Source organism: Pongo abelii, chromosome 8 (assembly GCF_028885655.2).
Source record: "Pongo abelii isolate AG06213 chromosome 8, NHGRI_mPonAbe1-v2.0_pri, whole genome shotgun sequence".
NCBI classification, from domain to species: Eukaryota; Metazoa; Chordata; class Mammalia; order Primates; family Hominidae; genus Pongo; species Pongo abelii.
Genome location: NC_071993.2, coordinates 129,158,503 through 129,181,636, shown reverse-complemented (window position 1 = coordinate 129,181,636; position 23,134 = coordinate 129,158,503). Strand labels below are relative to the sequence as shown.

Sequence of the window (23,134 nt, the reverse complement as noted above, 5' to 3'; positions counted from 1 at the left end):
TGTAGAATAAAGAAATAGACTTTTACTGCCTTCTGCGAAAATATTGTTTTTTTAAATAACGCAGTGCTCGTAAGAGTCACATTTTTGATGGAAATTTAAATAGATTCCTTGTTCACATGCTTATCACGGGTTTCCTGGTATCGTATTAATGTGTCCATTTTACAAGTATGATAACTGAGACCCAAATAGGCTAGTTTAAATGTATACCATCTGCTATCGGTGAAGAGAGAATGGAAATGCCCAGTCTTCAAGGTTCTTGTGCCCTATAATCCCAGCACTTTGGGAAGCCGAGGCGGACGGATCACGAGGTCAGGAGATCGAGACCATCCTGGCCAACATGGTGAAACCCTGTCTCTACTAAAAATAAAAATAAAAATAAAAAAATAGCTGGGCATGATGGTGTGTGCCTGTAATCCCAGCTACTCGGGAGGCTGAGGCAGGAGAATAGCTTAAACCAGGCAGTCGGAGGTTGCAGTGAGCCGAGATTGCACCACCGCACTCCAGCCTGGCGACAGAGCGAGACTCCGTCTCAAACAAAAACAAAAGGTTCTTGTGCCCTAACTGTAGGTCATATCCATTTACGGTAAAAACATACACCACTCACCACCGTGTAAGCTCCAGCACCCCAACTGGGCAACGAGCTAAGATGAACTTGAGGTGCCATCCCGTTCATGTGAAACAGCCCCTCCTAGTTGACAGATGCACATCCTTCAAGACAGAGGAAGGTGCCACTCTGTTTCGAAATCTACTGGTAGGTCTGTGTGGTTGGCAAAAGGAAGGCCCTGGCAAGGTGGCCACATCTTCATCCCTGGAGTTGTGAATATGTTAAGTTACATGACAAAGGGGAATGAAGGTTGTAGATGGAATTAAAGTTGCTAATCACCTGACTTTAAACTAGGGAGGCTATCCTGGAGTATCCAGGTGGACCCAATGTCATCATGAAGGTCCTTTAATTGGAAGGAGGAGGAAGAAGAGAGTCAGAGAAAGAGACGTGGCTATGGAAGCAGAGTGAGCAAGAGATTAGAAGATGCTGACTTTGAAGATGAAGGAAGGGCCCACAAGCCAGGGAATGTGAGCGGCTTCTAGAAGCTAGAAAAAGCAAGAATGTGGATTTTTCCTCGAGGGCTTCCAGAAAGGAACACAGCACTACTGAAACCTTGATTTTACCTCAGTGAGACCCATGTTAGACATTTCACCTACAGAACTCCTAGTAAAATAAATTTGTGTTGTCTTAAGCCAAAATTACTAGTTTTGTGGTAATTTATTATGGCAGCCACAGGAAACTAATGCAGTAGGTACCTGGTTATTGCTGTGACTTAATCCCTTCTTTGAAAGATTTTAAGAAGATAGCTAGGATTTCATTAACATCTCCAGAGTCTAAGGTCATTCACTGCAGGAGAACCACTCTGGTGGAGGAAGGCTGACCTAGACACCTCTCTGAGGAATGACTGAGCTCAGGCAGTGCAGTGGTCTTGGGCAGCCAGCATTCGGACACAGCCATAGTCCCATGTAGGACCAACTCATTAGAAGATGAAGTCAGGGGCTCCTAATATCATACAGGACTGATCCTCAAATCCTGCCACACGACAGAAGTACATCGACATCAGAAACTCTCGGCCAACCCACACATCTCTGATCCTAGCCACGACCAGAAATCTTGCCTGGATAGTGAACCTAGAGCTACAGTAAATGTGCACTGCCATCCCCTCCTGCTCCAAGTCAGGGAAACAATGCAATAATGGTACAGAGGAGGAAAGATGCAGGCTTGTGCGGTCTTCGGATACCTGGAATCTACTGAAGACTGACTTGCAGGCAGCAACACGTGCCTTAGAAATTGCATCCATGGCTGAATCTTTACTTCCCAAGGATTCTTTTTGTCTGAGTACCAGGCTATGGTTCTGCATCAGGGTGGTCTATGTATGTGTTTACAGCAAGGCTCTAGTACAGTAGCTGCTAAACTATCTTCTCCAGAGTCCTAGGGTTTCTGAAGTTATCTTAAAGGCATCCATGGCACCTGCAAAGAGAGCTGTTTCACTTTTGTCATATCTTTAAGTTCTACATAAGATTTTGTTTGGAGAAGAGGTTCATTAGGAGGGAAGTGAAAAAAAAGAAAATGTGAAAACACACAATTTTATAGAGAACTTATGCGAAACCCAAAGACTTACCCAGGGTCAAAGGCGGCATAGCAACAGAGCAAGCCTCTGGAATGCAGACTTTAAAAAACTTAAGTGGAGAGAACTGGATAATGCACCCTATGTATAACACCCAGATCCAACATGATCAAATTATGGCTAATTCCATTTTATCCACAATCCCACTTTCCCTCTGCTACCCAGATTGTTTTGAAGCAAATGCCAGATAGCATCATTGCATCAGTTAATATTTCTGTCTGAATCTCTAAAGGCAAGAGCTGGAAAGGGAATTTCTGAAGTCAAAGTCTTCATTCTTCTTGGGCCCCAGCTCTGCTCAACAGGACTAGCATTGCTGAAGGGGCATCTATGACATGAAAATATCAATAGGAGACAACCACAAACCCCAGGCTGTGGGGCTAAAACTCAGTGCCAATAAGACTCACTGGGTTAATGTTAAAATGCAAATTCCTGGGCCTGGCTCCCGGGCATCCTGATTCAGTACGTCAGGAAAAGGGTTCAGAAGTGTGCATTTTATCAGGGAAATGCAAATCAAAACCACCCCACTCCTGTGAGAATGTGCTCTCAAAAAATTAAAAACTAATAGATGCTTGTGTGGATGTCATGAAAAGGGAACACTTTTAATGTAAACCAGTACAACCACTATAGAAAACAGTGTAGAGACTCCTTAAAGAAGATCTACCATTTGATCCAGCAATCCCACTCCTGGCTATCTACCCAGAGGAAAAGAAGTCATTACATGAAAAAAGATACTTGTACATGCATGTTTACAGCAGCACAATTTGCAACTGAAAAAATATGAAACCAGCTCAAATGCCCATCAATCAACAAGTGGATAAAGAAAATGCAGGCCAGAAGCCATGGCTCATGCCTGTAATCCCAGCACTCTGGGAGGCCGAGGCGGGTGGATCACGAGGTCAGGAGTTTGAGATCAACCTGGCCAACATGGTGAAACCCCATCTCTACTAAAAATACAAAAAATTAGCCAGGCGTGGTGGCACATGCCTGTAATCCCAGCTACTCAGGAGGCTGAGGCAGGAGAATCAATTGAACCCGGGGGGCAGAGGCTGCAGTGAGCCGGGATCGCACCATTGCACTCCAGCCTGGTGACACAGTGAGACTCCATCTCAAGAAAAGAAAAAAAGAAGACCGGCACGATGGCTCACACCTGTAATCCCAGCACTTTGGGAGGCCGAGGCAGGTGGATCATGAGTCAAGAGATTGAGACCATCCTGGCCAACATGGTGAAACCTCATCTCTACTAAAAATACAAAAATTAGCTGGGCATGGTGGCACGTGCCTGTAATCCCAGCTATTTGGGAGGCTGAGGTAGGAGAATCACTTGAACCTGGGAGGCAGAGGTAGGAGAATCACTTGAACCTGGGAGGCAGAGGTTGCAGTGAGCCGAGATCGCACCATTGCACTCCACTGTGGGTGACAAGAGCAAAACTCCATCTCAAAAAAAAAAAATGACATATACATATACACACACACACACACACACACACACACACAGAGAGAGAGAGAGAGAAAGAGAGAGAGAGTGCACATGGAATACTACTCAGCCATAAAAAGGAATAAAATAATGGCATTTGCAGCAACATGGGTGGAATTGGAGACCATTATTCTAAGTGAAGTAACTCAGAAATGAAAAACCAAACATTGTACGTTCTCATTCATAAGTGGGAGCTAAGCTATGTGGACACAAAGGCACAAGAATTATATAATTGGCCGGGCGCAGTGGCTCACGCCTGTAATTTCAGCACTTTGGGAGGCTGAGGCGGGCGGATAACGAGGTCAGGAGATCGAGACCATCCTGGCTAACACGGTGAAACCCCGTCTCTACTAAAAATACAAAAAATTAGCTGGGCATGGTGGCAGGTGCCTGTAGTCCCAGCTACTCGGGAGGCTGAGGAGGGAGAATGGCATGAACCCAGGAGGCGGAGCTTGCAGTGAGCCAAGATCGTGCCACTGCACTCCAGTCTGGGCAATAGCGATTCAGTCTCAAAAAAATAAAAATTAAAAAAAATAAATATATATATACATATATATATATATAAAATGGACTTTGGGGTCTTGGGGGAAAGGGTGGGGGGGGTGAGGGATATAGAATACACACTGGGTACGGTGTACACTGCTTAGGTGGCAGGTGCACCAAAATCTCAGAAATTACCACTAAAGAACTTATGCATGTAACCAAACACCACCTGCTCCCCAAAAACCTATTGAAATATATATTTTTTTTTAAAAAGAAATGTGCATTCTAGCAAGCATATTTTAAATAATTCTTTTTTAAAAAATTATTATTATTATTTTGTTTGTTTGAGACAGAATCTTCTCACTCTGTCACCCAGGGTGGAGTGCAACAGTGTGATCTGGGTTCACTGCAACCTCCGCCTCCCAGGTTCAAGCGATTCTCCTTTCTCAGCCTCCCAAGTAGCTGGGATTACAGGCACCTGACACCACACCTGGCTAATTTTTGTATTTTTAGTAGAGACGGGGTTTCACCATGTTGGCCAGGCTGGTCTCGAACTCCGGACCTCAAGTGATCCACCTGCCTTGGCCTCCCAAAGTGCTGGGATTAGAGGTGTGACCTCAAGTGATCCACCCGCACGACCTCCCAAAGTGCTGGGATTAGAAGCATGAGCCACCGCACCCAGCCTGTAGATAATTCTGATGGAGATGCTTTTCAGAGCACACTTGGAGAAATTGAATCTGAAGTTTTATGGCCAGCATTGTTGGTTGCTTTCAAAACTGCTGTTCTTCCTCCTTGTTTCCTTACTTTTGTTTAAATAATTGGGTTAGGCATGGTCCTGTTACAAACCCTTGGCCAATGAAACAGAAGAGAAAATCAGCAGGCCTTCTGGAGATAGTTTTCTCCCTCTCTGGAAGAGACACAAGACAGCATAGCTCCTGACCATCAGGGGTCTTCCTGCCTCTTGACATTGTCATGCGAGAGCACCGTGCCTGGAGCTGCTGCAGCCAGCTTGAAACGATGAGGGGAACATCTGGCCACACACTGAATGTGGGTAGAGAGGAAGATGAAAAGGGCCTGGGTCTTTCCTCAATGATGTCGCTGAACTAACGAATTACACAACCTCGGACTTCCTGCTGGTGCAATGATAAACCTATGATTGTTGAAGCTTTCTTGTATTGGATGGTTTGTTACTTGTAGCCAAAAGCATCTTCAAAGGGCTGTCAACTGTGGTGTTGAGAAGCGCTCATATGGTAGATACTAAACCTAAGGCTTCAGAAAAGAAAGACCCCAAAGCACATCATCATTTGCCAAAGGAGTCGTGCGGAATACAAAAGGCAAATCAGTGCCTAGGAAGTAACTGTGGCCCTGTCCACCAAACAATGCTTTGCTATGCATTTGTAGCTTCCTTTAAAATTCTGTTGTAGCAACAATATTTTGCTTTTGCTGAGAAGTGGAAAGCCACATAGAAATGAGAAGCCAGGCTAGAAACCTGTGCTCAATTTGCCTGACACAGAAATAACCATTAATGGATCAAATACTCACCAGCATCTGCAATCTCCCTCTGAGTGCCCATGTGGAACTGAAAAAATATGAAATCAGCCCAAATGCTCATCAATCAGTAAGTGGATAAAAATGTTTAAGACAGGGGCCGAGCGCGGTGGCTCACACCTGTAATCCCAGCACTTTGGGAGGCCAAGGTAGGCAGATCACCTGAGGTCAGGAGTTCGAGACCAACCTGGCCAACATGGCGAAACCCCATCTCTACTAAAAATACAAAACTTAGCCAGGCATGCTGGTGGGCGCCTGTGATCCCAGCCACTGGGGAGGCTGAGGCAGGAGAATCGCTTGAACCCAGGAGGCGGAGGCTGCAGTGAGCCGAAATCACACCCCTGTACTCCAGCCTGGGTAAGAAGAACGAGACTCTATCACACACACACACACACACACACAAAATGTTTATGACAGGCCAGGCATGGTGGCTCACGCCTGTAATCCCAGCACTTTGGGAGGCTGAGGCGGGCAGATCACCTGAAGGGAGGAGTTCGAGACCAACCTGGCCAACGTGGTGAAACCCCGTCTCTACTAAAAATACAAAAAAAAATAGCCAGCTGTGGTGGCGGGCACCTGTAATCCCAGCTACTTGGGAGGCTGGGGCAGGAGAATCGCTCAAACCCAGGAAGCAGAGGTTGCAGTGAGTTGAGATTGTGCCATTGCACTCCAGCCTGGGTGATAAGAGCAAGACTCCATCTCAAAAAAAAAAAAAAAAAAGTGTTTAAGACAGGACGCTGCTTGGAAAGACAGGCACATGCTGGAGAGGCAAGAAGCAGGAATACGGAACCAAAACACCAGCAGACACCAGGTACAGTCAGAGTTCAGAGCAGGAAGAACCTGAAGCTATGGTGTGTATATTAGGGAAAGTAACTTCAGGAGACTGAAGGAAACCTCCATTCCATCGAATGGCTCACTTCTGCCCCACTGGATCAAGGGCCTCTCCCCTGATCACTTCCCCCTCCATCCCAGACTGCCAATGCCCAATTTCATCCATGTGGAAATCCTGGGAAATGAGGCCAGAGACTGGAAGCATCCAAGGCTGGCTGGGTAACTGACAGGCAATATGTGATGCGGAAGGTCAGAGGCCAAACACTCCCCAGACACAGAGCATACTAGTTCCTTGCTGGGAGCTGGGAGTCTAAATCAAAGTTCATAATCTGATTTGTTGATGGGCATCCAAATAGAAGCTTCAGAATGCTGGGGCCCTGAGTGACAGCACATTGTCTTCACAGAATCACAGAGCATCCTGTTAGGGGCACCCATGCATGCCAGACAGCATAAACTTCCCTAGACTAAAGGAGTTTCATTTAGCTATTCAAAATCACTTATCAAGTGCTACTACATCCTGGCCCTGTGCAAAGCACTAGGGTTGAAAAGTGAGATGCAACATGGTTCTTATGCTTACGTCTATCATCAGATAATGATGGCTACCACATGACAGAGATAGGAAAGGAGTATTTTAACCAGCGTTGGAAAAGGTATGGGGAGATTTTCCAGAAGAGGGAATAGTTAAGCTGAGTTTCAGAGGATAAGTCAGTGTTACCATATTAGGATTTCCCAGATTAGAGTATTTCAATAGTTATGCATTTAAATATTAGGAAAAAGATACCACGAGCACACCAACTCATAACTTCACAGACATTGACTAGTAACACAATGAAATAAAAAATGAAAGCTGAGCCTGGTGGCTCACTCCTGTAATCCCAGCACTTTGGGAGCCCAAGGCAGGAGGATCACTTGGAGTCAGGAGTTCGAGACCAGCCAGGCCAATATGGTGAAACCCTGTCTCTACTAAAGATAGAAAAAAATCAGCTGGGCGTGGTGGCAGGCGCCTGTAATCCCAGCTACTCAGGAGGTTGAGGCAGGAGAATCACCTGAACCTGGGAGGCGGAGGTTGCAACGAGACAAGATTGCACCACTGCACTCCAGCCTGGGTGACAGAGCAAGACTTCGTCTCAAAAGAAAAAAATATCATAAAATAAAATTAAAATGAAGCCATTTTTAATAAGTAAGTAGATAGAAAGATAGTAAGTAGATAATAACACAAGTAGTGTACAGAGATGGTAAATGTCATGAAGGTGGCCCATGAATGATTGACACTGGTGAAACACTGAGTTGAAAAAAGAAGAGGACATGGACCAGAAGAGAAAGAGAATATTCTAGGTAGTAAGAATTGAATCTCCAATGCCTTCTAATAAGGAAGTATATGATTAAGTCATTCATCAAGTATTTATTAAGACCTACATTTTGTTAGGTACTTCTAGGAGCTGCACAAACAGCAGTGAAAAGACAACATCCTTGCCTTCATAGACAATGCCTTCTAGATAAGGACAAAAGGCCATATTCATTAAATAACAAATAGAGGCAAAGTCACTTAGGGCCATGAGCTGTTTTAATCTTATAATGCCTGTGTACTGTCTCTTGAAACAGAGCATGGTCTCCTTGAGGTCAGGAAACCCAGTCTTCCTGCAGTGCTTACCAGGCAGCTGGTCAGCTGGGCCTCCGCTAGGTTGACCCCAGTCCAGTGCTCATTGTCCTCCATCCTTCCTCTCTCCTGCCAGACAAGACCCCTGCCTCCAGGGCCAGCCTCCCTCAGCTCTACAGCTCAGGACCACCTTGCGCCATGATGCTCTTCTTCTCCCACAGGACAATATCTCAGGGCTTCACTCAAACACCAAGAATTCAAACTGAAAGGGTATGTGGGGCCTAGAAGATGACCCCATCACCTGCCAGCTTTGAAGGGTGGCAAAATACCATCCACGTGCCAACTTGCACTGTGCCTTCCCCACTTAATAACTGGTAAAAGAACACCAAAAGGTAATTTAAAAGCTTTTCTAAAATAACCACAATAATATTAGGCACCATTTGTGAGCACTGATCACAAAGATGGCCCTCTGCTAAGTGGCTCCCATCTCTTCTCTGCCTTAATTCTCTTAATGATCCTATGCGGCAGGTACTGCTGTTGTCCTTAGCTGGCAATGGAGGAAGCAGGCTTCGAGTGGTGACCTCACCCGGAGGCCACACTGAGCAGCGCCACGGTTCATACATAGGCTCTGTATGTGCAGAACTCAAACTCCTAACCAGCCTACAGTGACCAAGGCTAAACCATGGGTTATTTCTTATATACTCTAGACATGTCAGGAGGGGAATATGACACGAGGAACCCAGCCATATCATAGGAATTCAGCCCTCACACTCACAATATAAGATCCATTTCACTGGTGAACTCTGAGGAACTTTCCTTCTTTCTTTTTTTTTTTTTCTAGAAGGAATAGTGCTTTGGTCTTCTGAGCTAAGTCCTCACATTCCATGACAGGCTGTACAAGCAGCAAGATACATTCCTGAACTGCAACCCAGCAAAACTCGGTTACAGGGCGAGGAGGCATATTTGTAGAAGGGATTCAAGCCTCCTGAAAATTCAGCCATTACCTCCGCCCATGCTAAGATGAAATGTCAGCCTGAACCCAAAATATACACAAGGAAATGTGTGGGGGCAGCTCTGCACACAGCTCTCAGCCTCAGCCAGAATTTCTAGATGTGGCCTCGGCATTTTCCTTGAGGGCACACAAAGCCCAGTTCACACAAGCCAGGTCTGCACTGCTCGGACAGACGTGTGTTCCATGAGCCAAAGTGCTGACCCCTGGTCTCAAAGGCCAAATGTACCTGGCCAGGCTCCCCCAGGGGCCAATGTGCTCCTGCACTCGAACTTGGCCTAGTCCCAATTTAAAATAAGCCTTCGACTAAATAGGAAGCAACGCCCTGCCTGCTGTACCTTCTCTGACAGAAAAACAACTTTCTCTAGGAGACAGTCAGATGTCCAAGTGACATCAGGGCAAAGGTGAAAAACAAACTATTTGATGGATCAGCCGCAGTAGTGCGAGGGTTTGGCAGGGCCAGGAGTGAGGCGCGGTTACGGGGTTCGGTTCAGCCTACACAGTGGGCGTGATGATGTAGATGTCTTATGCTGCAACAAAGAAGCATCTGAGAGCCGAGTTGGTTTGATCTGCTTCTGCGTGCCTTAGGCCAGCTGTTATGTGTTGTGTAGAAATACCTGGCGAGCTTTGAAAATGTACTACCCCCAGGCTACACCCGCATATCCATTAAACCAGAAACTCTGGGGGTGGCATCCAGGCATCAACATTTTTTTTAAGCTCCGTGGGAGTTTTCAGTGTGCAGCCGATGTTGAGAAGAGTGCCCTAGACCCCTTGCTACTCAAAGGGTGGCCCACAAACTGCCCAAACTGACGGATGAAGCGTCACACAGTACCTTGTAGTAAGCAATACCGTCTAGGTCTGCGTAAGCACACTTTATGATGTTTGCACAATGATGAAATCGCCCAACAATGCATTTCACAGAGCAGCTCCCCATCATTAAGCAATGCATGACTGTAAAGATTCCAACTCAGCAGGCCTCGGGTAAGCACCTGAGACTCTGCCTTTTTCTTTTTTCTTTTTTTTTTTTTTAAAAAAAAGGATGGGGTTGGCCGGGTGCGGTAGCTCACGCCTGTAATCCCAGCACTTCGGGAGGCCAAGGCAGGCAGATCACAAGGTCAGGAGATCGAGACCATGCTGGCTAACACGGTGAAACTCCATCTCTACTACAAATACAAAAAAAAAAAAATGGCTGGGCATGGTGGCAGGCGCCTCTAGTCCCAGCTACTTGGGAGCCTGAGGCAGGAGAATGGCATGAACCCGGGAGGCAGAGCTTGCAGTGAGCCGAGATCGCTCCACTGCACTCCAGCCTGGGCGACAGAGCAAGATTCTGTCTCAAAAAAAAAAAAAAAAAAAAAAAAGATGGGGTTTTGCCATGTTGCCCAGGCTGGTCTCGAACTCCTGAACTCAAGTGATCCTCCAGCCTTGGCCTCCCAAAGTGCTGGATTACAGGTGTGAGCCACCCTGCCCAGCTAAACACAATCATTCTATAAACATTTGTTGAGGGGCTACTATGTGCAGCCCACTGTGCTAAGGACTGGGGACCAGGCACAGTCCCTGCCATTGCAGGGGACTCTTTCCAATAGTGATAGATGTTCCTTGGGTGATAGATATGCCAGCTCTGGTCAAGCATTTCCAGTGCACTATTTCACTGAATCCTCAGGAGTTAAGTACTAATTTTATACTCATTTTGCAGGTGAGGAAACTGAGACCTCATGAGACTAATATGACAAATGTCCTACAATGAATAAGCTGCAGATTTGAACCCGGATCTGTCCAGCTCAAAACACCCACTCTCTTCTGCAAATGACAAAATCTGATTCACCAAACTGTAATACACTTGCCCCGTCTTAAAATTATTGTCAGGCTACAGAAAGGAACCTCGCTACTCTGGTGGGAGGTAGGGGTACTCCTGGGGAGTGGAAGGGTTGGGAAGGCTTCACAGAACTACATTTGTCTGAGCCTCTTGAACCAGAATGTGGTCCCATCATGGGCTACAAGTAGAGGGAGGGGCAAGGCAGGCAGAGGGGTCACCCAGAGACACGGGCACATGGGTCTGGCCAACATCTCTCAGCCACACTGGAGTTCCTGCCTCTTACGTCTTTACAGTCTGGGCCTGCTTCTGCACTTACACCTTTCTCCACATTTTTATACCAAAGGAAAAGGGGTTAAGAAGAGAAGACACAGTTGGGCGCTACAGCTCATGCTTGTAATCCCAGCACTTTGGGAGGCTGAGGCAGGCGGATCACTTGAGGTCAGGAGTTCGAAACCAGCCTGGCCCACATGGTGAAACTCCGTCTGTACTAAAAATACAAAACAATTAGTCAGGTGTGGTGGTGCACGCCTGTAATCCCAGCCACTTGGGAGGTTGAGGCAGGAGAGCTTCTTGAACCCAGGAGGTGGAGGTTGCAGTGAGCCAAAATCAGGCCACTGTACTCCAGCCTGGCCAACACAGCAAGACTCCGTCTCAAAAAAAAAAAAAGGAAGAGAAGATACAAAATGGCCTTTGTTAGACCTTAGAGCCAGTGGCTTTTCAGGACCTTTCCTTCTCAGAAAGGAGCAGGGAAGAGTTACAGCTTTCCTCCTAGACTCAGTCACAGTCCCCAAATGCAGAATGCAAAGAGAGTTTCTTTTTTTTTTTTGAGACAGAGTCTCGCTCTGTTGCCCAGGCTGGAGTGCAATGGCGCGATCTCGGCTCACCGCAAGCTCTGCCTCCCGGGTTCAAACGATTCTCCTGTCTCAGCCTCCCAAGTAGCGGGGACTACAGGCGCACACCACCACGCTTGGCTAATTTTTGTATTTTTAGTAGAGACGGAGTTTCGCCTTGTTGGCCAGACTGGTCTCGAACTCCTGACCTCAGGTGATCCGCCTGCCTCGGCCTCCCAAAGTGCTGGGATTACAGGCATGAGCCACCGCGCCCAGCCCCAAAGAGTTTCTGAAAGCAAAAGTGTCACCCCAGGAGGGGCAATTTTCTACATTCAATTTTTACAGAATCCTCTCCACTGAAGATAAAACATGAACTAAATGAGAGGTATACACGACGCTTCAACAGGAGCCTGGTGGTTCCTAACACATAAGCTTCCCATCTTCTTGAAAAAACTAAACCCTGCAGTGATCATTAAGTCGTTTTATCTCCCACAAATTTATAGCCCACTTGTAAAGAAACAGAGTTAAGCTGAGTTAAGCTGCAGCCTCTGTGCTGTGTGGCCCTGGCTTTCCTTTGCTTGGCTGACAGCATTTGCAGGAGGGTTGCCGAAAAACCACCAGCAAAAGCCAGTTGGGCCAGTGCTTGCAGCTTTTTTAATTCACCACAATTTGGGAAGTATGTGGATGCTGCTGGGGAGGACAGACTCAGATTAGAGTTCAACAGCAGAATGTTCTGCTGAAACTGGAGTTTTATTTCCTTCCAGCTGAGTGTGTCAGAAGGAGACTATGAATGGCCGAGCCAGGCATGAGGTGGTACCTCATCTCAAAGGTGAGCTTCCCTGCTACCCAGCCTCAGGTGCCAGAGGAGTATCTGCCCAGCCATCCTTCACAGGTGGCCTGGAAAGGCAGTCTGGTCTGGGGTTGAGACCTAAGCCCAGGCTCGGGGCTCCCACACTGCCCCAAATTCTCAGTCTGCCAACTCTGGCCATGTATATGTTTCAATACCAGCTGCTTCGTCACTTGCCAGGAACGGTCTACTCCTCCAGCTATTATGTTATGGCGTCTGGCAGGCAGGGCCAGATGACTTTTCACCCTGCCCTTTCCTCTAGGGGTTTGGAATGGGCTCACGGCTCAAAATATCATGCCAAAATAGTCGAGGCGGTTTGTCCCATGAGATGTACTCAGCATGGCCATGCTCACCACACAAGCGTACTCCCACCCACTAATGTTAGCTTGCAGCCTCTCTGCAGCCGCTCCTGGCAAGAGGTTAACCCCAAAGCCCTAGTTTCCACAAGGAAGGGAATGCATTCCCCATGACTGCCAGATGGCTCCACTTCGCATCCTATACAATATTGCAACACGGAGAGCCACCCCTATTGGGAGGCTGAGGCTACAGGACGAGAAGAAGCATTAGAGGGTAGTGGCACATTCCAACAAATCCAGGCCAGATGTACGTGAACTCTATGAGCCCGTGTGTAAAAACACAGGTACTTACCATTAATCTACCTTAATAATAGTCTTATCATCATTTAAATGATGATGGTGATATTAATGACAGTAGCAATAAAAACAGTAAACCTCTGATACCTCAGTGCTTACTGCATGCCAGGCGGGCACTTTGCTAAGCTTTTCACACATGTTATTTTTTTATATAACTCTCTGTGGTGGACCCTAGCATTATACACATCTTTCAGGCAAGAAACTGAGGCTTAGGGTGGCTAAGGAACTTGCTCGAGGGTAAAGAGTCTAATAGCAGAGCCGGAAGTTAGACGCAGCCGCCTGCCTCCAAAGTGCTGTCTGACCTCGTTTTTCAGGACAGGAACCCTCAGACTCACCTGATAGCTGGTTATGTTGAATTATGCAGCAAACACGTATGCAGTGCCTACGGTGCCTCATGCAAGGTATCAGGTTCTGGGTAACCAAGAGCCGTGCCCTGCAAATCTAACATTCTCCAAGAAACAAGATCGTAGCTTATTCTCTTAGTCAGAGGCCAAGACCAGCTCTCTATCAAATGGCCACAAACACATATCCATGCAAACATTTCTAGAAAGACAACCTAGGATCATGATGTCCAACTTCCTGATCCTACAGGGTACATAGCGAGCAGACAGGAGCCCGTGAACGGCTGACTCCTCAGGTGTGTGCTGGGCCCTGGGCTGGAAGTCAACAAACCACATCTGTCACTCACCTGCCCCACACCCACCCACCCACCTAACCATTTACCCCAAACCTCTTTCTAGCAGAGGAGCCTGTACCTAGCGTGTCCTGAAAGCCCATCTCAGCTCTTCCCCGGTGAGAGAGCCCTCGGCTTCTCCTTCTAAGTGCCTGGCCTGGGTGCACATTTGCTGGGTGGCTGCTGAGCTGGCTGTGGGGATGGAGTTGCCCAGAAGACCCCCTGCAGCTCAGGGACCTTGTCCACGAAGTCTCCACTGCAAGCTGACTTTGTGTAGGGTGTGCCGTGTCTCGTCTCATCTTCTCCCCACTGAAACCCTCCTTTACCCCAGGAGACATTGTCAGCCCCATTTACCTGCAAAGAAGCTGACGCTTGGGGCAGTCCTAATAGCACCCAGCATCACCCCTCCAGTGGGAGCTGGGATTTAAACTCCGGCCGCCTACCAACCCCAGCCTCCAGCTTGATCTCATCTTCAGCCTCATTTCTCCTCCCTCCTACTCCCAGGGCCCTCCGCCTCCCCTGGGGCCACTTCAGAGCCCTGCTCTTCTCCCACCAAGTGTACTCCCGGCCTGAGAACTGAGTGCTGACCCAAATCCACGGTGCATTGGGGTCCTCGCTAGGCCCAGCCTGCCCTCTCTCAGGACATAGACTCCCTTCCCCTGAGTTTCTTCTTCTTTCTTCTTTTCTCCCTCTCCTCCTCCTCCTCCTCTTCTTCTTTTTCTTCTTCTTCCTTCTTTTCTTTGAGACAGTACCTCACTCTGTCACCCAGGCTGCACCCAGGAGTACAGTGGTGTGATCTTGGCTCACTGCAGCCTCGACCTCCCGGGCTCAAGCGATCCTCCCACCTCAGCCTCCCAAAAAGCTGGGACCACAGGCGTGTGCCACCACACCAGACTAATTTTTATTTTTATTTTTGTAGAGATGGAGTCTCACTATGTTGCCCAAACTCGTCTCTAACTCCTGGGCTCAAGCGATCCTCCCACCTCAGCCTCTCAAAGTGCCGAGATTATAGGCGTGAGCCACCGTGCCCGGCAACCGGGAAAGTTTTTATTCCTAAACACCCTCGGCCAGGCTTGCAAAAGGAAAGAGCATTAACAGCATCAGTAACTAGACCTGTTCCAGTGCCTTCCCTGGAAAAAGAAACATTTTCACAGTCTACATCTGAGTCATCAGTCTGCTAAAATATTTAACACTGGACTAACAGGCATTAAGAAAGTAGAGAAGAAAGAAGGGGCTGAGATGCTGCTGGGGCCTGTTCCTCACCCTGCCAGGTTTTCGGGACAAGAACAGTGCAGAGATATCAATGGAAAAACCACGTCTGCCCATTTGGGCTCCCTCCCAGTCTGGTGAGGGGCACTCTTTTTTTTTTTTTTTTTTGAGACGGAGTTTTGCTCTGTCGCCCAGGCTGGAGTGCAATGGCGCGATCTCGGCTCACTGCAACTTCTGCCTCCTGGGTTCAAGTGATTCTCCCGCCTCAGCCTCCTGTGTAGCTGGGATTATAGGCATGCACCACCATGCCCAGCTAATTTTGTATTTTTAGTAGAGACAGGGTTTTACCATGTTGGTCAGGCTGGTCTTGAGCTCCTGACCTCAAACGATCTACCAGCCTCGGCCCCCCAAAGTGCTGGGATTATAGGCGTAAGCAACCACGCCTGGCCGGTGAGGGGCACTCTTGTAGGTGTGGCTACTGGGGGTTTGTGGACAGGGAGGGTTTACCACAAGTGCTGCTGTCAGGAGCCAGTTCATTGGGCCATCCAGGGCTTCTTACAATGCCAGCTCAGATATGGGTCCGCAGGCCTGGATGTGAGGTCACATAGGTGAAGCCAGGCCTCCTTAGGTGCAGGAAAGACACCTCCTGCTGATCCGCATTACTGGGCAGATGTGCCACGAACACACCTCAGCCTCCACTCTAGAGACACAACACTTGGTCTCCCCACTTACAGAGCCAGCCAGCGGGAGGAAGGGGCGCCTAATACCCACCGAGCACCACTAGGTGCTTGAGAAACGTCCAGGGCTTCACACACACAGCTTCACCAAACCCACTGGCTCTGATGGCAAGGATTAGCCTCTGACATAATGCAGAGAAACAGTGGCTTCCTGTTGGGTTGTCCTGTGTGGAAGCCATAGCCCCATGTGGGTATTTCACTATAAATTTCAATTAGTTGAAATTAAACAAAATTAACAATTTGGTTCCTTAGTGTCACCAGCCTTATTTCAAGTGCTCGCTAGCAGCCTGTGGCCAGCAGCAACCGTATTGGAGAGTGGAGACACAGGACATTCCCACCGCTGAAGAACCGTCAGTGGACAGGGTTGCTGTAGGGAACAGGGCGCCTCCCCAGGACTCCACCTGGCTAGTAAGAGAATGATCAGCGTTCTGAACGTAGATCTGATGTCTGAAAAGCCTTGAGGTTCTAGTCCTAGTTCCAACTCTTATTAGCTTTTTGACCTTGACCAAGGGAGCCTTGGTCACCACTGGGAGCCTCCATTTCCTCATCTGGAAAAGGGGTACACAAACAGCACCCACCTATGGGTTGAGGTGAGAAAGAACCATGATGCTGCATTGTGGAAGTACATTGGCCCAGAGTGGGGAATAAATGAGAGGAACTTATACAGAGCACTTGTGGCAGGTGCTCTCAATAAAGTGGCTCATTTAATTTTAACAGCACTGTAAGGAAGTACTATGTCGCCCCATTTTACAGGTGAGTCAAATGCACTGTGAGGCGATGCCCCCAGGATCACAGAGCTAGAACTTGAGCCCTGTCAACTCTTGAGGCCTGTGCTTGTCGCACCCTAGACCTCAGAATCATATGGTCTTTTCTCAAAAGCCTAGAAGCAGAATTGGGGTGGCTGGCATTGGTGAAAGGAAGATCCCCATTCCCCTCCTGAGGAGGGTCCCCAGTTCAGCACAGGCATCTGGGGGGAAACTTGCCATCAGGGGCCAGAACCCAGGTCTAGCTCTGCAGCTAGTTAGCCCCCTAGTCCCGTCCCCATTCCGAGACTCAGTTTCCTCCTCCATAAAGGGGGGGGCTCAATAAGAATGCCCCCACATTTCCTTCCAGCTCTTACCAGCTAGAGTGTAAAATATTCATCTCTCAAACATTGCTGCTGAAACAAAACCCAAACCCAGGTCAAACACAGTGGCTTCTACTGGTGGCTGTAATGAGAGGTGCCCAGAGAGCAGCAGGTCAGCTTGGAGACCTTCAATTTGGGAAATCACCACCTTGACCTGAATGAAACTGGCCCTTGACTTTGAAGTGGCAGTGAGCGGCTCTTCCATGCTATGGGTTCAAGTACAGCGTGAACAGGGGACAAGGGGCAGAGAGGCTCCCAAGCTCTGGAGAGCCAGAAGCCAAGGTGGTGGCATGCCTGTCCCAGCCACCTGAAGACAGTGAATCCAGCCCCTGCCCCCAAGGAGGCTGCCGCCCTTTGTGCAGATGCTTCATGAACCCACTTTCAAAGGGATTTGGAGGGTTGGACATGGTGGCTCATGCCTATAATAATTCCAGTGCTTTAGGAGGCCACGGTGGGAGGACTGTTTGAGGCTGGGAGTTCAAGACCAGCCTGGACAATATAGTGAGATGCCATCTCTACAAAAAAGTTAAAAATTAGCTAGGTGTAGTGGCGCGCACCTGCAGTCTCAGCTACTTGGGAGGCTCGGAGGCTAGAGAGTTGCTTGACCCCAGGAATTGGAGGTTAGAGTGAGCTATAATCTCACCAAGTCACTCCATCCTAAGAGACAGAACAAGACCTTATCTCTAAAAATAAATAAATAAAGATACTTGAAGCTTTTCCAAATGACAGATTCACCTCTCAGGAAATTAATTTTACTTATGAAACACAGATGCTTCATTTTACTTATGAAACATATAAAGGCTGCATTTTCAAAGGCTCCTTGACTTTTGTATATGATTGCTTATAGTGACTGAAGCTATTGATAAGAACACAATTTGTAGAGGCTTTAGTTTCCTAAGTACATTTGAATCTGTGATCTCATTTCACATAATGAGCTCCTTGTGGGCCAGGCAGGGTTCGTGGAGCCCCCAGCTTGATAGACAGAAACAGGCTCAGAGACGTGGAAGGGCTGGAAACAAACACTCATCCAGTTCCTGCGTCTACAGATTCCTGCAGGGTCTGTTACCATTTCATTTGGACATCTTGGGCGTTGCCTCCTTTTGCTTAATTTCCAGGATGTTTCGAAGAAACACATTTCAAATTACAAGAGTAGTTACCATTGTAATCATACACTTACCATATACCAGGCATTACCCCAGGGGCTTTGGAAACATTCCAATTTTATCCTAACCCCAACCCTAAAAGAGAGATGTTATCTTCCCATTTTATAGAGAGAGAAACTGAGGATGGAAAAGTTAAGCAGCTTATCCAAGGTAGCAAAGCCAATAAGAGGCCAATGAGATGTGAATGCATCTGTCTAACTTAACTGCCTCCCATCTGAGAAGAGTATTGCTGTAACTGACATTACCAAGTGTCGATTTCCTATGTCATATAAAATCGGGGGTGAGGTCTGTTGTCCTGGCTTTATCTGCTAAGAGAACCATGCTTGAATGTTGTTTTCTCTTTTCTTTAATTTATACAGTTGTAGCCATCCTCTAAAAGCTTATTCTTAAACTTGAAAACATGGTGTCACGGCTGGTAATTTTAGAAAGGAGTGGAGGGAAAAGGAAGAAACAGAGACCAAGTGGGAAGAAGGCGTGGGAGGACGAGAGAGAAGCGGCTCCAGTGAGGCTTTCAGGTCCAGCCAGGGCTTCCTTGATGGGAGGCCAGCTGTCCTCTCTGTCCTCCCTCCCTCCACTTTTCAACCCAGTTGCCCTTCCCCATTCAGCCTAGGTTTACACGAAGACCCTAAGCATCTGGGAACAATTTAATTCTCTTAAAATCCACTAATACTTGAAAATACCTTTCCAACCATTTCCCTAAATGGAAAAAAAAAAGAGAGAGAGAGAGAAAGAGAGAACGACTCCTTTTAAACACATATTCAGCAACGACAAGCTTGGTGATATCCAAGATTAATCAAGAACGACATGTCTGAACTTTAGTGCTATGTAACCAAAATGCTAAATTCTAGACTTTCCACTAACAGGGAAGATAGTTGTATATGTACATAGGTGAAATTGATTCAAGCACCTTCTGCAGAACAACCTGAAACTAACATGAGGCTGTCTCTGAGTCCCAGGCTCTTCCATAGGGAAGCTCATACAATGTACAGAAATGCACAGCCAGTCACTGTACATTTCATTCTATACATTTCTATACATTGTGAGTGCCTGGTTCTCAGAGTGGGGGACACACAGACCCCCATGGGTGTGAGGTGTGGCTGGAGGTAGGCAAAGCCACGGGATATCCATGCCGCATTCATTAGCAATGCCAATTTGACTTCATAAGATGGACAATAAAGCAGCAAACAAATTTATGCTACCTTCATGTACATGTGTATGAGATGGGTTATCAAACTATCCTATCACCAAAATAGAAAAAGACACATTTCTTAGATATTGAATCTGATATGTGGTATCAGCCCTATTCAAATTGGCAGAATCTTCAAAATTCAGTCCACAGAAGCATGTCACCTGATAACTAGCAAGATAATAGAAAACTTGATTTTGCTTTGCTTTGCTCTTCTGGAGGTAACTTGAAACAGTATTTTGATGGTGAAATACAATATAATAGGGTACACAAAGATACTCAAAGTGTTACAATGAAACACGATCTCAAAATTTTTAACTTGTAGCAGATCGCTATGGGCTGTGCAGTAGGGGGTATGAAAGAATTCACTCTCCTCAGCCATTGAAATATTTTTGCAGAGAAAGAATTCAACGCTGGAAAAGAAAGACAGCCAGGTTGAAGTTTCAACCTCAAGAGAACAGACTGAGATCCCAAAACCACCTCCACACCGAAGAGAGATATAATCACGCAGGTCACTGCACCAGAAATGCCCATCACAAAACAACAGGGAATCTAACACCCACTGGGCACCAGAATGGGCACGCTCCAGTGCTTGAATCAAGGATCTCATTTAACCCTCATGGCAATTCTTTGAGGCAGGTACAATTGTTGTCATCCCCATTCTACAGATGAACAAACTGAGGTTAGGTATGTAATTAGTAAGGAGCAGAGCTGGGGTGTGAATTCAGAGACCTGTCCCTGAAATTCATCGCCACCACAGCTCCTGGCAGTGTCCACCGAAGTCTGGCCACCCAGCCTCCCCCAGACCGCTGCTGACTTTCACCTTCAAAGGCAACACCAGCTCCTTCTAGGAAGTACAGCCCCTGGCCTGGCAGGACTTCCTCCGAGACCTGCCCAGGTCCACGTGCACGGCTTCCTCATGGTGGGTGGGTTCACAAGCAAGAAGTTCAGAGCCTCTGCCTCAAGAGAAAGAAGCATTCCCTACCTGCCTGGCTGGATGAGAGAGTCCAATACGAATTTTTTTCAGAAACCCTCAACCAATGTTAGGGAGCCTTTTCCCCAAGAGCCTAAAGCACAGGGAAGGCCAACTGTTTACGACCCCATTTCCTTCAAAGACCAGGGAAAAGCAGCTTCTAGGAGCAAGTAATCCAAATAGAATGTGACCCAGGTATTCAAAAGCCACATATGTCATTTTTTAAATTTGGGGAGCCACATTGAAAAAACAGAAAAAAAGAAATAAGTGAAGTTAATTTTAGTAATACATTTTAACCCAATAGATCCAAAATATTTTGCATATAATTAATATTATATTCAAAATGACTAGTGATGTATTTTCTTTTTTTTCATACCAAATTTTCAACATTGGGTGTGTATTTTACACTTACAGCACATCTCCATCCACACGTAGCCAGGGGCTGCTATGCTAGACCGAGCAGCTCTAGAGAGTACAAAAGTCTCAGCAGGAGCAAAGTGAATAGGAACACCATCAGAACCTAAATTTCCGTTGCTGTTAAAAGCATAATCTGTCATGCAACTTCAGCCACGAAGATCTGTTTGTAGGCTGGGTATGGTGGCTCATGCCTGTAATCACAGTACTTTGGGAGGCAGAGGTGGGAAGATTGCTTGAGCCCAGAGTTCAAGACTAGGCTGAGCACCATGGTGAAACCCCATCTCTACAAAAAATTAAAAATAAGTTGAGCGTGGTGGCATACACCTGTAGTCCCAGCTACTAGGGAGGCTGAAGTGGGAGGATCCTCGGGTGGTCGAGGCTGCATTGAGCAGAGATTGTATCACTGCACTCCAGACTGGTGACAGAGTGAGACCCTGCCTCAAAATAAATAAATACATGAATAAATACATAATTTTTTAAGGATTTGTTTTTAAAGAGTTTTGACAGCACTAAAAACACTAAAGAGTGTTTTGATGGCACTAAAAATCCGCTAAAATGAAAATGTACTAAAATACGAAATAATAATTCGTAGGTATTGTGGTTGTGAAATTTTCTCTTTTTCTTTTTTTTTTTTTTTTTTGAGATGGAGTCTCACTCTGTCACCCAGGCTGGAGTGCAGTGGTGGGATCTCAGCTCACTGCAAGCTCCACCTCCCGGGTTCACACCATTCTCCTGCCTTAGCCTCCTGAGTGGCTGGGACTACAGGCGCCTGCCACCACGCCCAGCTAATTTTTTGTATTTTTTTAGTAGAGACGGGGTTTCACCGTGTTAGCCAGAATGGTCTCTATCTCCTGACCTTGTGATCCGCCTGCCTCGGCCTCCCAAAGTGCTGGGATTACAGGCGTGAGCCACTGCGCCCGGCCCTTCTCTATCTACTTTTCTATACCTCACAAGTATTCTGGAAAAAAATATAATTTATAATACTAATTTATAAATTTTAATTTTACAATTTACATTAATTAAAACAATGAGCCATGAAACATTTATTGTACTACTATACGTCTGGCCCTGAGTTCTCCAAGAAGGTGCTAACATGTCTAACGACACTGAAAAAGAAGGCACTGATATGGTCATTTTGGGTGTGGGGAAGACTTTTCCAAGCTAGACAGATATTTTTCCTGCCCCTTAACTGGGAATATAAAAAATACATAACAGCAAAGGCTGCAGGAAATTGTACCCTAAGTCAGTAGCAGAAAAGGGTGTCAAATGCAGATTAAACTTGCATCTGTTTGGCCAGCACACGCCCACATCCACACTGGCCCAGAGCTATGGGAGTCACTACTGCCAGGTAGCAGAGGCAGCTGGGTGTCAGTGGAAATGTTCAGACTCGAAAAACAGGTGATCGTGCATTCTTTCCAAATGCGCAAAATATGAATCAGATCATTTATAAAATGCCTGCAGCTGTTTGGTAGGGTACACAGGTATTAATTTAAAGTCTGATTCCACCCTACTCGCACACACAAGTGTTGTATGCATGTGTATGTGTGTGCACACACAGCACCAGAACAGCCAAAGGCCTAGGGAGGCGGAAAGCTTGTTCACTGTGTGTCTGTGTACGTGCACAATATCTCCATTTCCCCAAAAGGATGAAACCTTGAACAGCAGCTTCTGCACAACACTAGGTGGCATTTCACATAGAAAAGAACAGGCAGGCACACTGCAAGTGTGAAGGTCACTGTTCATGGTTACATTTACCCTCCTTGAATCTCGAGATCTCCTGGAGTGTGACCACTGTTGGTGAGCCATTCCTGCTTCGGAGACTAAATCAGCATTGAACCCATTTGCATCAAGATGTAATGAACTAGATGAATGGGTGCCTAGAGATGATACAGCGGATGTGGGGGCTGGGGTATGATATCTAGGGGCTGTAGGGTTTCTTTCTGTAGGGATGAAAAGAACCTGAAATTGATTGTAGCCACCGTTACACACTGTGAATGTACTACAAGCCATTGAATTGTATGAGTGAATTATGTGGTATGTGAATTGCATCTCAATAAAGATTCTTTTCTTTTTTCGAGACAGGGTCTCTTGTCACCCAGGGTGGAGTGCAGTGGCACAAACATGGCTCACTGCAACCTTCACCTCCTGGGTTCAAACGATCGATCCTCCCAACTCAGACTCCCAAGTAACTGGGACTACAGGCATGTGCCACTGTGCCTGGCTAATCTTTGTATTTTTTCTAAAGATGGGGTTTCACCATGTTGCCCAGGCTGGTCTCAAACTCCTGGGCTCAAGTGATCTTCCTGCCTCGGCCTCCCAAAGTGTTGGGATTACAGGCATGAGCCACCGCATCCAGACTGACTTTTTAAATTTAAGGTAATAAACTCAAGTATG

General features: G+C 46.8%; 1 protein-coding gene across 9 annotated transcripts in view; it reads right to left on the bottom strand.

Annotated features, from left to right (window-relative positions):
* TACC2 (transforming acidic coiled-coil containing protein 2) overlaps positions 1-23,134 on the bottom strand; it is a 229,954-nt gene that overhangs the window by 140,375 nt on the left and 66,445 nt on the right. The window lies entirely within an intron of this gene.